This window comes from Monomorium pharaonis, chromosome 7 (genome assembly GCF_013373865.1).
Source record: "Monomorium pharaonis isolate MP-MQ-018 chromosome 7, ASM1337386v2, whole genome shotgun sequence".
NCBI classification, from domain to species: domain Eukaryota; kingdom Metazoa; phylum Arthropoda; class Insecta; order Hymenoptera; family Formicidae; genus Monomorium; species Monomorium pharaonis.
In genome coordinates, this window is record NC_050473.1 from 22,246,352 (window position 1) to 22,259,360 (window position 13,009).

Sequence of the window (13,009 nt, forward strand, 5' to 3'; positions counted from 1 at the left end):
AAATACATGTTGGCAGCTTGTTCTAACAAAAGAAGTTATCGAACCTGAAAATTCAGAAAATTCTGAAAAATTATATGCAAGTAGAGCAGTTTGTTCCTAATAAGGAACTATTTTTCATTTCTGCTAACTTTCACTTTGAGGGGGTAAACACCCCTTTGAAAAAAATCGGTTTTTTTTTCCATGTAAATATCTTTGAAACTATAAAAGATTAAAAAAAATTTTTTAAACAAAAGTCGAACGGTTTTAAGAGTACTTTAAAGTTATAAACAAAAAAAATTTTTATTTGCTTTTGTTAACAAACTTTGCAAGCTTTTATAACTAGCAAAAGTGAATCCGCGCATTTCAAATTCGCTCGTGCGGTAAAAAAGTGATTTTCTCAGCAACGGTTACACGAATCGAGACGTTTTTTTTTTAAATTGATATAAATTGAAAGAACAACGAATTTGATGTTAAAAATTAAAAATATCCATAAACTTTCTACTTATTTCAGATGTTTCACAATATCCACATTTCTTTGCATATTTAAACGGATGTATATTATTTTTATATACTATTAGTTACTATTGTTAACTAGTTAACTGTTAGTTACTGTTGTCAACATTTATTTAGTGTAAATTAAATAAATAAGAAAGATGGTGTAAATTTAAAAAATTAAAACAAAATAAAAAAGTTACAAAAAATTTAAAAATAAAGTTAAAAATAAAATATTAATAAGTACAAATATTATAAAAAATAAAATTGAAGATAAAATAATACTAAAAATTTTTTTATTTAATAGAAATATAAACTAAAAAAGTTTATATATAAAAACTTTAAAAAGTTTAAAATAATTTAATTATTACTACGGGAGGATCGGAAAAATAACTATTAAAAACTTCATTTTAGGTCAAAAGAATATTTTAAGTATAAAAAATTTTTTTTAATTGTTATAACAAAATTTGTTTATACAAATTTAGGCAATGAACATTTTAGGCGTGAAAAACTTTTATTTTTTTAAACGAAATTTGTTAAAATAAATTTATTTAAACAAATTTTGTTATAAACAAATTAAACAAATTTAAGCCTAAAATGTTCTTTGCCTAAATTTGTTTAAACAAATTTTGTTATAGGCAAATTAGAAAAATTTTTTATGCCTAAAATGTTCTTTATACATACTACATATAATATATGTAATGTATATAATGTACTTATACATATAATGTACTTATATAATGTACATTTGTTAAAATATGCAAAAAAGTGTGGATATTGTGAAACACCTAAAATAAGTATGGAGTTTATGGATTTTTTAAATTTTTAACATCAAATTCGTTGTTTTCTTGATTTTCTATATTGATTTTAAAAAAACGTCCCGATTCGTGCAACCGTTGCTGAGAGAATCACTTTTTTACAGCGTGAGCGAATTTGAAGCTCGCGGATTTATTTTTGCTTTGCATGCTAACGGCAATCTCTCCTCCCCTTCCTCCACTTTCTGCGACAGCGACGAAATTTGTGCGGTTGCGGTACGTTTATAATTGTTTTTTAAGAAGCAGAACAATGCTAACAATAATGTACAATACATACGTAAAAACTACTTGGATTAAGCTGCCAATATGTATTTTGTTCATGCCAATATGTTACATAGTTTAGCCACAAACAGTGACTAACTTTAACCTTTAATATCTCCGAATCTGATTAAGATATTTTAAAGTAATTAAACTCAAATAATCAGGATTTGTAGCACTATTAATGTGTGAAAAAAATTTTCTTCCGATCAAAATCTTTGGAGAAATTCTATTTGTTTATAAACTCGAAATTTTTAAAAGTTCTAAAGGCGAGTAAAACTAAAAAAAATTGAACTTTTTGTTAGACATTAGCAAATCAGCGTTAAGTGTATGTCCACGTCATACGGATCGAGCGCTTCAGTCGCTTGGCCAATCGACATCTATTCATATATGTTTCTTGGTTTCACATCTCTATATTCTTTGGTTTATGTTCTTCACCAACCGATATTCCTTTCTCACGTGTCTATCTCGCGTACTCAAAATAGTTTCTGATTATTGTGTATTCTCGACAATAAAGTACTTCTAGTGTATCATATCCGCTCATGTATCACTTAAACATTTTCAGCGCTAACATTTTTTAAATTTCTTATTGTTTTAAAGATTCCCGAAAATACGTAAAAAAACAGCGTCTATATAAGGGCTTTTTATAATAGACATGGCACTTGATCAAAATTTTCAAATTTTTAAATATAAATTTGTTAACAAATTAATTGTGCGAAAGTACGTAGCACAGCGGACTCGTAATTTTGACATTGCGCGTTCAGTCGGCAAGTCTCGATGAACAATTTTTTTTTTGAATGCAAAAATTTTTTAATGACACGTTTTTTTTAACATAAAGTAAAATTAATATAAATAATACGTTTTAATTATTTATTTTATGGAAGTGCATTTTTTTTTCTTTGCATGGTAAATTTGTTATATCGTCGCTTCCGAATAAAAAGGCGTTAACTCAGAAGCCGTTTGAAAAAGGCGTTAACTCGGAAGTCGATTGAAAAGGACGTTAATTCGGAAGCCGATTAAAAAGGGCGTTAACTCGGGAGCCGGTTGGAAAAGGCGTTTACTCGGAAGGCGATTAAAAAGGACGTTAATTCGGAAGCTGATTGAAAAGGGCGTTAACTCGGGAGTCGGTTGGAAAAGGTGTTAACTCGCGCGCTTAAATTTATTGCTTTAATTTAGCATTGCCGGAATAATTTTGGTGCTCTACCTATCTGCATATTCATTTTTGTTTTAATATGTTTATGTTTTAAATCAAGCACGAAAATTATTTTGGCAGTGTTGCGAAACTAAAATAAAGCGAAAAATTTTAGCAGGCGAATTAACACCTTTTTTAATTGGCTTTTCAGTTAATGCTTTTTCCAACCGGCTTCCGAGTTAACGCCTTTTTTAACCGGCTTCCGAGTTAACGCCCTTTGCAATCGGTTTCCGAGTTAACGCCTTTTTCAATCAGCTTCCGAGTTAACGCCCTTTTCAAACGGTTTCCTAGTTAACGTTCTTTTATTCGGAAGCGACGATATATTCTGTAAAATGACTGGAAATTAATAAATGTAATTGTATTTCTAATGACATGTTAAAAAATCGCATATCATTAAAAAGTTTTTTTATTGAAGAAAAAAAAAGTTGCTTATTGAGACTTGAACAATATCAAAATTACGAGTCTAGCACGCTGCCGCGCTTCTCGCAAAAATATTCCCCTTTTTTGGGGTTGATATTGGTTCCGAACGGTTGAGTAGTTCCGATTATCTTTTTACACAGTAACACTTGACATGATAATATATCGAAACAAGTTTCATCAAAATTGATTACACAAAAAAAGTTGCTTGTTTGCTAGATTTTACCACTATTTCTATGTTTTTGGAGTCGCTGAATCTGAATCCGTTGTCTGTTTTACCCCATCACGTCAGGTTTTGTCCCTAACCTCAAAAAATATTTCAAAATTGCCAAAACGATCTTTTTCAGGTAACCTAACAAGTAACAGGTAACCGGACAAGTAAAAGATAACCACCATATTTATGTTTTTAGGGTTAATGAATCCAAATTCGTTGTCTGCTAAACGCTATCATGTCGCCATTTGCCCCTAACCTCAAAAAATTCTTCAAAATCGCTAAAATAGTGTTTTTGAAACTGAACAGTGAACACTTGTGACTGAAATCTGTAGATTATAGATTACTTATGTTATTAGAGATATTGAATTTGAATTTTGAAGTCGAAGTAATCTTAACACATTAGAATTTCTTTTCAATCCTAAATACGGGGATAGTCCCAGACATACCCGACCTGACGTATAAATGGCGGTTGTTGTTTAAAAAATATTACTATGGTAGAAAGTATCAACCTTATAAAGTTTAAGTGTGAAGTTTGAAGATGCTACGTTATTTAGTATTTGTTTGGCAGCCATCAATAGTAAACTCTTTCAGTGAATTTGAAAACATGGAAAAAATTGGTCATCGTTATGTGATACAATACTTTTATTTGTACTGACTTTTTGGCTGTCGAAATAAATGTGCATGGGTAAAAAAACAGACGATTTTATGTAGGACAAAACTGCACGTCTTATGCAAATAAAGATTTATTTTGAAGTGAGGTTATACACAGGCGAGCCGCGCTTTACGTGCGAGAGATCAACTTGAACTAAACTAACCTGAGGCTCGCAGCGCTACATAAAATTTTGTCGATAATATAAGTTTTGGCTATGCCGACCCTGGCGCTTTTACAATGTGAGCGGCAGAGCGAAACACATGTACAACTGTACCAACTTTAATAATTTGAAAGGTCTCAGTCCAACCAATATTAAAGCCAAGCTAGCTTCTACTCTGAGGGAGTCTGCTCTTTCGTTTACAACAGTAAAATATTGGGAGGCGAAGTTTAAATGAGGCCGTACGAGCTGCCAAGACGAACATAGCAGTGGTCGACTAAATGAGATGACCATGCCAGGAATGGTGAAGAAAATTTATAAAATGGTATTGGATGACCGTCGACTGAAAGTGCGTGAGCTAGCAGACACCGTAAACAATTCAAAAAGTGCTATACAGTGGCCAAAATCAATGACTTAAAGTTTGAATTGCTTCTTTACGCACCCTAGTCGCCAGATTTAGTCCCCTCGAATTATTTTTTCTTTCCAAACTTGAAAAAATGGCTGGGTGGTAAAAGATTTGCCAACAATGAAGAGGTGAAAACTGCGGTTGATGGCTATTTTGAGGAGTTTGACGGTTCTTACTATAAACAGGGTATCGAAGTTATTGAACATCGTTGGGAAAAGTATATCGAGCTAAAAGGAGAAATGTTGAAAAATATGTTGAAAAATAAAGATATTTTTTCCTAAATTTTTTTTGGTTTTGTTGTGAGCGTTTGCTCGTTTCGGGAATTCTTTCCCATAAGTAGTTGGGATTCGTCCTGCCTTAAAGGTTAGGACCTAAAGGGTGATGGTTCGGCTCGGTGTATGAGACAAAAGAAGACGCTTCTTACTTGTTTGTTCGTTGTCTTTATTTCTTTCTCTTGCGCTTACAGTCAGCTGTGATGGTGTCGGGTATCACTCGCGTTAAGGTGTATAGTACGCGACGCGGCTCGGACGTTGTTACGTTACTCTCCGCTCGGTTACAGCGTGGTCGCGCTTATATATGATAGTTTCTGGCGCAATTTCGGGGGCCAGTGACCGGGCGTTGGTAGCTTCCGCGAGGCTAAGCGTTTCGACATCGGAACGCGGTAGCCTCGCGGTTTTGATTTTGCAGCGTAGGGCCTATTTCTAGGGCGATACGAACTACTTCCGAGCGTGCTGTTGTAATCTCACGGAAGTTACTTGGGACTTCCGTGAGCGCGACGGATTTTTGTGCGTCTTTCGAAAGAGGTGCTTCTTGCAATGTCTTTCGAAAGATGCGTTTCGCAATTTCGATACATACGGTTGTAATCGGTTTACAACAGTTTCTTTGTTAGATTGGATACTTCTGGGACTACTCTTGTGTGTCACAATTCTCTATTTATTTTTTCCTACTAACTTTTTTACTCTCAAAAGATTAATAGAATGGCTTTCTTTTATTATACGCGTGACTTTTTTTCTTACAATTTCTTTTTTCAAAGTCCAACAGTAGTTAGTCATCATATTTATACTCCTGTTATGAGTGACACGCTCATAACAATAAAAAAGGTGTCAGTAGCACGATGACGTAAGTCGGTCAGCTGCAGCAGTCAGCATCGAGCGCAGTGCGCGAGGTTCCGCGCAATCCGCTCGACAATTAGCGCAATGCTCTTTAGACAGCACTTGCTGTCTAAGCAATAATTTGGAATACTGACCGATTTACGCCCTTACGCAATTCTCCCCTTCTTTTGATCCACTACCGAATTATCGGATATATAAACCGGCGAAAGAAAGTGAGGGACGGGTCAATCCGAAATGGACAAACTAAGATAACACACGACACTCTGTTTTGCGGGGTCGTGTATCGCCGATATAAATTATTGTAAATACACAACCACGACACTCTGCTTTGCGGCGTCGTAGACAGCGAACTCATAGACGCGACACTGTCTTGCGGGGTCGCGATCTATTCACTGTAAACGAATAATACAATAAAAGTGCTCAAGACGAATAACGGTGTAAGTGACAAATACCTTTCTCGCGAGATCTCTGGCAGCGATCCCCAATCGTACTCACAACGAGGGGTACAACACTCCATCTCCCTTGAAAGCGATGCTCCATTATTTTTGTCTTGATGAAATCGTTCTCCTTGTTTCTTACTATGTATAATTTTTATTAGTTTTCCTTTGGATTACAATTTTAAATACAAAAATACGATTTTTAATACTATACTTAGTTTCTAACTTTAACCTACTTCTTTTAACCTATTTCTTCTATCTGCTCTTTTATTCTCTTTTCGTATTCCCTTATTTTCCTCACTCTTCTCCTATTTTTTTTTTATTTCTTTTTTTATTATTTTTTTAGTCCCGTTATTGCTTCTATAATTCTATTTTTCACTCCCCCATTAGCTCCCCCGAAACTTTCTTTCTGCTTAATTTCCTTTCCCCCTTTCTCGAATTCTTCTTTCTTCTCTTCATTCTCTTTAACCATTCTTCCACACTTCCACAATTCCCCAACTTTTTCCTCTCTCTTTCCTCCCTCTTGCCTTTTTTTATAATTCTTCCTTTATTCTTTTATTCCTTTAGTCTATGAAAAGTAATACTAAAGTAAGAGAGGATACAAATAATCGCAAAATTTCCAGCACGACTGGGCCACCACCCTACCTCTGGCCCCTATCTGCTTCCTATCTTGTCTCTATGTATCCTATGCTTTCTTGCGTAAGTATTCTTATGCTGTTCTTTTCTACACTTCGTCCTTTCTCAGACCGTCACTCTTATGCACTCTTAATCCCGACCCCTTTTCTCCCTAAATACCTCTATGTATGCACTCCTCGCCTTTCTCCTCTCTCTCTTTCCCTCTCCCTCCTTTTCCCTCTTCTCCTCCCCATCTCCCCCTTTCTCTTTCACGTTCCACTTTACAAAAATCGCACTTTACTCAACGTGCCACTATCTTACGCACTGGAAACGGAAGTCCTTTGTTCCTTACCATAATCTCCTAAATTTATTGAGACATAATCGAGATGAGAATTTAAAAAGTGCAGTTTCAGATTTATTAAACATCCTAATTTTTTTAAGTTTTCCACCATATTTGTTAATATTTGTTCGTAGTTGTCACTTTTATGATGGCCCAAATAGTTCTCTATAACATTCTTAAAACTAATCCACGCAGTTTTATTTATTGACTTAATGAAATTCTCATTCTTTAACATTTTTCGAATTTGTGGTCCAAAATGCCTTCTTTCAGTTTTGTGTCAGATATTTCTGGAAATTGTTTTTTCTAAATACTCAAAACATTTTTTCTCCTCTGAGAGCCTTGACGAACTGTTTTATTAAATCAAGTTTTATACGAAGAGGTGGGAGCAATATTTTTATTTAGATTAACCAGAGTTAGTAATGATTTATTTTGAATATGGTTTAAACAAAGTTTTCTTTGAACATATTTTCTCTTTATAGTGATTATCACGGTCTCGGATATGCCATAAATATAAGGAACAAGGAAAATTTGTAAAGCCTGATTGTTGACCTAATATCATGTTTGAATTTTTTTTTAAAGTCTCTACAGATTTGCCAGCAGTTATATTCTGAATGTTTGATTTTTTCTGGGAGTCGAAAGAGAGTCAAACATAAAAGAATTTTGAAATATTTTTTGAGGTTAGGGGCGAATAGTGGTGTGAGGGCGTTTAGCAGACAACGGATTCAGATTCAGCGACATAGATTTAGTGATCATGTTTTATTTCTTAACTTAAAAAAGATTTTAGCGATTTTGAGGTATTTTTTGTAACGCTGTGCTCATACATACCGAAGAAGAATAAATCAGTAATTATGATATCAACGATGTCTTCTGATATGGCTGTGAACGATGATGCTAAGAAGAAGTCCTACATTATCACGTATTATAATAAATTATAATAAATATAAATATGATTAGCAGATACACTACGCGACGTCGCACTTTGAGATGGCCACTAGTTATGTTTTTTAACATGTTAGACGTTAGGTCACTCGCTTCCTATCTAATTTATTATGAAAATAATAAAATGTTGCCGAAAAAAACTAACCAGCGGCGGCTATTCGTGTACCAATTGAGCAAAGAACTTGCAAAACCAACGATTGAGGATTGATCTTAAATTTACAAGTAATGCGAAATCATAGCACCAAGATTGCTATTGAAGGAGTGATCGGGCGGCCAATAAATCTTGTGAAGACTACTTCAGATTGTGCGGTTGAACGAGATGCATCAGAAAGGAAGAAAGTCACTGGTTTTTGTCATATTTGTTATAAACAGACAAGAAAAGAAGACAAACACGAAAGACCTGCTCTTAATGTAAAAAGCCTGTCTGTAATAAACATGCAGTAACTTTTGCCAAATGTTAAGAATGTAATCAATAAATAGTTTTTTTAAATATTAATTTTTATGTATTTTGTTGTACCTTGCGGTGCAACAAATGATTTTGCCGTACCTTGCGGTGCGACAAATAATCTTGTTGGGTTCGTTGCCGCCTTAGGAGTAGGAACTCGCGAAAGGAGGCTTTTGTTGGCAGGGTCCTCGAGTCACTGACACACTTGTTTTTGATAATTAAAAAGAGATGTTTATTCTTTATAAGTTACAATGCAGTTTTTTTCACTCGCGGTCGGCGAAGGTGTCGTGTTGTTTTACTCAGAGGTGATAAGATACGGCGCGCGGCTCTGAGATAGCGCTCTGTATATTCGCTCGCTTGAGATGCGTTGCGACTAAGTCCCGAACTCTTAAGTTTGTATGCTAATCTCGCGGGCCGTACGTATCGACTTAATTGACTATGACTGATCCCGCGGCTCGCTGTTCGGCAGCGGCTTAAGTAGTGCCGCGGATTTGGCATAATAGTGGGGCAATGGGTCCTCCGCATGATCATATTTGGTCATAACCGCGCACATCCGGCGCGCGGGAAATATTCGCGAGCTTAGCAACAATTGTCAAAACCCAAACGTGCATTTTCGGTGGCATGATCGTTGCTAAGCTGAACTTCGCTAAATTCCATGCGATGGTCGGCCGGCAGCACACGAGGCATGTGTCACTTGACACCTCGCGATAACGAGTCTTTTTCGGCGAGCTATTCTAATTTCTTAATTCAATTTTCATATTCTGTATTATCCAGTATTATATTATTGTGAGTGCCTTGCTCACAACAATTTTATTATTACGCAACACATTTCACGCGCATGAATTAATAACAAACTAATAATCCAGTCAGAGTTAATTTTTTTATGTTGTGTATCCGGGTGTATCTGCGATGTATGTATACTTTAAGTCCGATTATTTTTACTCAAAAAGTTTAAAAAATTTTTAAATGCATATTTGCTTACAACTAGAATTGAGTTAAATAACGGCGATCCAGAGATTCCAAACGAAAGTTTAATTTTTACTTTACTTACATGCAAAAATGCACCGTGGGCATCCGAATACCCAGGTGCTCTCACAAGGATTAAAAAATATTTATTTTTGAAAAAGTGAGCATTTGAAGAAAGTGTTCTCTTTTGTAAAAAATTGCGTATTAAATGCTCAATGACTTAAGAAATATTTAATGAATCATAAAATTCATGTGTACTTTTTTAAATAATTTAGTTTTAAGGATTCTATTAAAATTTTAAGTAAATTGATTCAAAATTGTTTGAATTTTGCTGCTTGCCGACTTTAAAATGCAGTTTAAAAAAAAATACGTTTAAAGTTTTAATGATATTCTTAAGTAAAATAGATTTCTAATTTACCATTAATCTGCTATTCCGACATTATATAGTTGTCTTTCTAGATTAGTCTTTTTGTCCTTTTCTTCTTTCTTTAGTAATCTGGAGTTTCTATTCAAAAATCTTTTGTAATAAATATTTTTTGTATTAATAATTATGTTTTTGTGTATTAATAATTGTTTTTTAAATAAATATTACTATTTTTTTACTATTGTGTTTAAACTGCATTCATTTTTTACTAAATTCACATTACAAAATAAATATATTTTTTGAACAGAATAAAAAAACTGACAATAGATTCTTAAGTACAACTTTTCCCCTTTCCATTGATCTCCATTTTAATTACTTTATCTATTTTTTTCTAGTAAATACGAGCGTTTGAAAAAAAGGCAAATTTTTACAAAAATTTTTCTTTTCTCATTCTTTTAAAAAAATCTTTTTTTTTAATATCTTCGACTTTTCAGCCAAGACCATTATAATTTTGAGATTTTTTCCTTTCGATTAAAAAAAAAAGTTAAAATTGGTTAAATATACATTTGGAGATATAAGTCAACGAAATTTTGGGGTTAGCGTAACCCCTGTGTGTAGGACTTGGGAGAAAAATAAGGTGTGTAGGCAGAGGGTTAATTTAGTTTTTAACGATGGCGATCGAAGAGTTTGCCATAGTTTTTTTTTGCTTCCTCATAGAGGAAGCTTTGTTTTTGTTATGAAGACTAGAACCAAGAGACCGATCTCTGTAGTTTTGAGTGACGCGAAAATCTGTCAGAAATGTAGTACCAAATGGTGGCGTTGACGATGCTAATATACCGAAATATATTCCAACTGTAGATATAATTGTCTAATCTAAGTTTATCGTAGTCAGCCGTATTAGTGGTGCTAGGCTGTACGCAGTTGTATGTTTGGTATAAGAAATTTGAGATAAGTACTCTAAATGTAAAATTGCTAAGATTTTTATTATAAATTTGCATTTGTTGTCAAATGTTTGTCGTTATACTCCATATTGTTTCCGGTAAATCATTGTCTCCAGCGCCACCATTTGGTACTACATTTCGGACAGATTTTCGCCTTACTTTTGGAGGCGAAATCAGGCTTAGTTCGGTCTTCTGGTTCTAATCTTTATAGTTTTTGTATAAAAATTTTTTTTAAGTTTTTGCCAAAGTGTCCAGAATGTTCTACAAACGTCGTAAAAACAATTTAAAAAATGTCGGTATGTGTGTATGTATGTATGTATGTATGTATGTATGTGTTTGTATGTGCCAAATTTACTGAAATTTCTATAATTTCAGATCTGATTAACCATTTCTTTACGAAATTTATATGAAATACGGGTAGAAAAGACTAAAGATTTTGATAAATTTAGAAAAATTGCCATTAATTAATTTTAAGTTATCAAAACACATTTTGAGAAAAGTTTTAATTATTGAAACTTTGAAATGTAGCTCATAAAAATAAAATATTTTTTATTTTTTATGGACTACATTTAAGAGATAAATGTAGATTTATATATTGTCAACAAATGTTTGTTGACAATATATAAAGCTTCCTCTATGAGGAAGCCAAAAAAGTGACATTTGCTAATTTTTTAATTGTATATTTAAAAACTTATGGGAAAACAAAATGCAAATCTAATGTCACATATAAAAGCTATGAGGAAGTAATGTGCAAGTTTCAACTTGCACAATTTTTAAACGTTTTTTCTAGTATTTTGTTCCTAACAATTTTAAAGTATTTAATTAGAACATTTGTGTTGTTTTCAAAGGGAGTTGCGTTCCAAGTTGCTTGTTGGACGTAGCAATTAAAATGCTCGACTACTAGCAACGCGTCAGCTTTCGTTTTTAGTTTTATTTTAATATTCAAACTTTCTCTAATCTGCTCGCAAAAGTAGTCTCAATTTTGTTATTATGGAGCCTATATGACCTTTTTCTACGTAGAATCCTACTGCTTATTAAAATTTTAACAGGGGAATGGTCGGAAGATAACTATAAGTAGAACTTCGCTTGAATATTTAGTTTAGTATGCTTTTCGTAGAGAGGCCTTCATTTGCGCACAGTACAATTGGACACGTTACAATTGCCCACCGTGCTATTAGACACGAAACATTGCACACCGTTCAATTGCGTACAGTTTGATTGGACACCGTTCAATTGGACACCGTTCGATTGGACACCGTTCGTTTGGACAGTTTGATTGAACAGCGTTCAATTGGACACCGTTCGATTGGACACCGTTCGATTGGACACCGTTCGATTGGACATCGTTTGATTGCGCACCGTTTGATTGCACACCGTTTAGTTGCACACCGTTCAATTGCACACCATTTAAGTCGCAAACCCATGTGGTGCAGTGAACGCTTTACATACATACACACACGCACACACGCGTGCGCGCGCGCGCGCACACACACACACACACACACACACACACGGGGTGCAAGGGGGGCTTTCGACCCTTCCTCTCACACCCACCCCGTTAAAGTCGCTAACCCATGTACACATTGTAAACGCAGATATAATGTATGAATATTTAATATGCGTTTGATTGAACGGTGTGCAATTGAACAGTGTGCAACTGAACGGTGTGCAACTGAACAGTGTGCAATCGAACGGTGCGCTATCGAACAGTGCGCAGTCGAACTGTGTCCAATCGAACTGTGTCCAATCGAACGGTGTCCAATCGAATGGTGTGCAACTGAATGGTGTCCAATCGAACGGTGTCCAATCGAACGATATCCAATCGAACTGTGTCCAATCAAACGGTGTCCAATCGAACGGTGTCCAATCGAACGGCGTCCAATTGAACGGTGCGCAATTAAACGGTGCGCAATGTTTCGTGTCTAATAGCACGGTGGGCAATTGCAACGTGTTCAATTGTACTGTGCGCCACTCGACCTCTCCCCTTTTCGTAATAAAATCCAGTAGATTCAAGATTCTTCTTTTATTAGATGGCCAATATATTGGTTCCTCTATTGATATGGTTTAAAGATGTAATTTTTTAATAGTATTAAATAATTTACGGTCTTTTGGATTGTTTCTAATCCCTAGTGGGCGTGCTTGGCGTTGTAATCGCTACCCGCAATAAACTTGTTATTAAATATATTTAGAAAATGGCGATTTATAACTCATTGATATGTTTAATATTGTTACGCGCGCGCTCGCGGAAAGAAAAAAGACACACAACAC

At 34.6% G+C, this 13,009-nt stretch overlaps 1 protein-coding gene across 3 annotated transcripts in view; it reads left to right on the plus strand.

Annotated features, from left to right (window-relative positions):
- The window catches only part of LOC105839284, a 224,563-nt gene that overhangs the window by 144,990 nt on the left and 66,564 nt on the right, over positions 1-13,009 (plus strand). The window lies entirely within an intron of this gene.